The sequence below is a fragment of the Dipodomys merriami genome, unplaced genomic scaffold (assembly GCF_024711535.1).
Source record: "Dipodomys merriami isolate MVZ:Mamm:240054 unplaced genomic scaffold, mDipMer1.0.p SCAF_925, whole genome shotgun sequence".
NCBI lineage: Eukaryota > Metazoa > Chordata > Mammalia > Rodentia > Heteromyidae > Dipodomys > Dipodomys merriami.
Genome location: NW_027206541.1, coordinates 16,326 through 20,154, shown reverse-complemented (window position 1 = coordinate 20,154; position 3,829 = coordinate 16,326). Strand labels below are relative to the sequence as shown.

General features: G+C 40.2%; 1 pseudogene; it reads left to right on the top strand.

The window, feature by feature from the left end:
• Positions 1 to 2,746: 2,746 nt before the first annotated feature.
• On the top strand, positions 2,747 to 3,377 carry LOC138821667 (protein lin-28 homolog A pseudogene; annotated as a pseudogene).
• The last annotated feature ends 452 nt before the right edge of the window (positions 3,378 to 3,829 follow it).

Below are 3,829 nucleotides of genomic sequence, written 5' to 3'. Positions count from 1 at the left end.
AGTAGCCTACATAAAGAGTCAGAGCTTTGACCAAATTACAAACAAGAATCTTAAAACTTGGGCTGGGATGGTGGATCAGTGGTAGAGTGCTTGCCTTGCAGCTTACTACAGTGGAGACTATTTCCAAAAAGGCCACACATATGAATAATAGGGATGAGGATGAGTAAACCCCTCTTCATTGGGAAGCCTAGAGTGGACAACTAGAAATTGTCCATGGGTTGGTAGCTTAAGGCAAATATTCATGCAATAACTGTGAATGGCTGGACACCCCTGTACAGTGCTTATATGTGGAACATATTGCAACAGCACACACACACACACACACACACACACACACACACACACACACACACACACACATCTTCATCATCATCATCATCATCATCATCATCATCATCAGATTTCTTCTTATTTTTTGCATATGGTCTTAAGAATAAATTTACATTACTAACTTGAATTTCTGACAGGAAAATATCATCACTGTACATCTTGGTTTTATGCTCTCAGGTTTAAATTACTATCTAAGTATGTGCATTAGATAAGTATAGGAAAAAGTAGGAGCCACACCAGTGGCTCAGGTCTTTAATCCTACCTAATCAGAAAGATGAAATCGGATGATTGTTCTTTGAAACCAGACCAAGAAAAAAAAGTCCATTAGATTCTGATTTGAAATTAACTACAAAAAGCTTGAAATGGAGCTGTAGTATAAGCATTAAAATGCTAGCCGTGAGAAAACTAAAACAAAAAAATAACAAATTCTGGAACAGAGTCAGGCCCTGAGTTCAAGCTCTAGTATTAGCAAAAAATGAATGAATGAATGAATGAATGAATTAACTAAAAATAAATTAAGTGGTCACATGTGGAGAGGCAGGTAAAATATAACAATCATGGAGACTGGATTATGTATTATTTTGTAATAAGGCAAATTATCATTTTTCCTAATCATTAATATTTTATTTGAAATTTTTTGTACAATAAACCCTGAGTTTGGCATGCATGTATATGTGTGTGTACATGTGTGCACATGTTTGTGTATGTGTGTGTGTGTGCGGTTGCAATGTTGCTTGCCAATGTGGACAGAGTGAGGCTGAAAAGAGCTGTGTTGAAATGTTGTTATTTATCAGTGTTCCATCCTGTTATTTCAGTGGAACCACCCTTCTGTATATTTTATTTGTCAAATAATAACACCCTCATAATCAAAGCATTTACATCATTAAGTTAGATAAAAGAGATCACTTTCAGTTCTTAGTATATGTTAGGCAAGAAGATACCCATATAATTAGGTAGTCAGTTATTGCTGTAAGATGACTGTCAGTACAAAATATGTATTTGACCTCTTAAATTGGATATACTTTTAAGATATACTCATAGAGTGATTTTGACCAACTCGACCAAACAGGTATTACTCTGGTTATTCCTGTGAAACTCAAGGTGGATAAACACTTTCCAGATTTCTGTTGAAAATAACTTTCTTTGTAAGATCATATCTATTCACACTAAGATAGATAAACCCCTTATTTTTTAGGTTTGAATATCCCATCATATTTACTGAAAATCAGTATTGTGGATATGTTTGTTAGATATACATTGCAAAAACAAACAAAAAGCATGTGTCACCTCCAGATTGTGGATGCATTTGAAGTTGTTTTGTACATACAAATGTTTCTTCATTAATTGTTCTTTTGTGGGAGTAACTATCACAACTTTAACAAATAAGGATTTTTGAATATCTTTTCCAATATAAATAACATCCCAGAGCAAGTCTTGCAATTTCTGAAAACCCTTTGAATATTTTATGATCCTAACTACTCAGGAGACTGAGATCGGAGGATCACAGTTCAAAGCCAGGCCGTGAGACTCTTATCTCCAATTAACCACCAGAAAACCAGAAGTGGCACTGTGGCTCAAAGTAACAGCACACTAGCCTTGAACGGAAGAACTTGGGCACAAAGCTAAGGCCCAGAGTTCAAGCCCCACAACCGAAAAGAAAGAAAGAAAGAAAGAAAGAAAGAAAGAAAGAAAGAAAGAAAGAAAGAAAGAAAGAAAGAAAGAAAGAAAGAAAGAAAGAAAGAAAGAAAGAAAGAAAGAAAGAAAGAAAGAAAGAAAGAAAGAAAGAAAGAAAGAAAGAAAGCAGCCGGGTGCTGGTGGCTCATACCTGTAATCCTAGCTATTGAGGCTGAGATCTGAGGATCATGGTTTTCAGTTCATTGACTATACAGCTAAAAACATTTTTGAAATAAACATTGTTAAAATCTGAAAATGTAAGTGGGTATATAGGCTTTTTATGAATCATTTTATGAAAAGCCAGTTTTTATGAAACTAAAAGATATAGAATAAAAGAATGGAAGTAAATTGGGTGAGCTAATTATTAGTATAACTTTGTTTTCTATTAGCACAGTCTTTTGAATATACATGATGAATTTAAATTATGTCCTTTGTGACACTATACTTGTTATTTTTAGAATCTTTGTAGTTATAGGAGTGAATTTGTAGTATAAATAAATGTCTTTGAAAATGATTAGGATTAATCTTGTGTTTTGTGTCCTACTCCCCCCAAAATGAGTTATTTTCAAGTGTTAATAGTTTATAATTGAATCTTCAGTATCATAAGAAATTTTGAAAAAAATGGATTGTGCGGGGTAAGATGTAGCTGCCTCTTCTCCGAACGTCCCCTTTGCCTCCGGACTTCTCAGGGGCCAGCAGCAGCCCTACCAGGGGCCCGGGACTGAGGGCTCAGCCAATGACCATGGGCTTGGTGTCCAACTAGCAGTTTGCAGGTGGCTGTGCCAAGGCGGTGGAGAAGGCGGCCGAGTAGGCACCGGCGGATGCAGCTCAGGCGGCCAGGGAGCCACAGCTGCTGCACAAGGCCGGCATCTGTAAGTGGTTCAACGTGATCATGGGGTTCGGCTTCCTATCTATGAAGGCCCGCACCATGGTCGCGCTGGACCCCCTGGTGGACGTCTTTGTGCACAAGAGTAAGCTGCACATGGAGGGCTTCTGGAGCCTGAGGGTGGGAGAGGCTGTGGAGTTTTCCTTTAAGAAGTCTGCCAAAGGCCTAGAATCCATTGGATTCACTGGGCCCAGTGGGGTGTTCTCTTTGGTAGTGAGAGGCGGCCAAAGTTGAAGAACATGCAGAAGCGCAGATCCAAAGGAGACAGGTGCTACAACTGTGGTGGTCTAGACCATCATGCCAAGGAATGCAAGCTGCCACCACAGCCCAAGAAGTGCAACTTCTGCCAAAGCATCAACCACATGGTGGCCTCCTGTCCACTGAAGGCTCAGCAGGTCCCCAGTTCCCAGGGAAAGCCTGCCTACTTTAGGGAAGAATAAGAAGAAGAGATCACAGCCCTGCCCTGCTCCCCGAGGCCCAAAATTGAGCCACCAGAGTAAGGGGGGCTACTCTTGCCAGCAGGAAGTTTCAAGGAGAAGGCATCAATAGGTAAAGTGGAGAAAATGGGGATATGGGATGTGTTGGTGAGTAGCTGGCACTGCCATATGTCTCAGGCCGGGATGTCCCAGCATCACCCCATCTTCTCTTTTGATGAGGGGAAGGGGTGATGCATAGGAATCCCATCATGATCTATCCCAATTCAAGTGAGGGGCTTTGGGGGAACCATTTTGAAACCTGCATACTTTATATGATAAGCTTCACCTGTCCTACATGCTTCCCCTCCCTCCGCCCCAACCCACCCAGCCTCCAGCTTCTAAAAATGACCCAGATTGGCAAGTTGTTCCTTTAAAGAAGGATGTGTCCTATTTCTCTTGCCAGGGTGTGAAACAAATAAGCATCAGACCAGCAGATCCATGGGCCCAAATCCCCAAAGTGTAG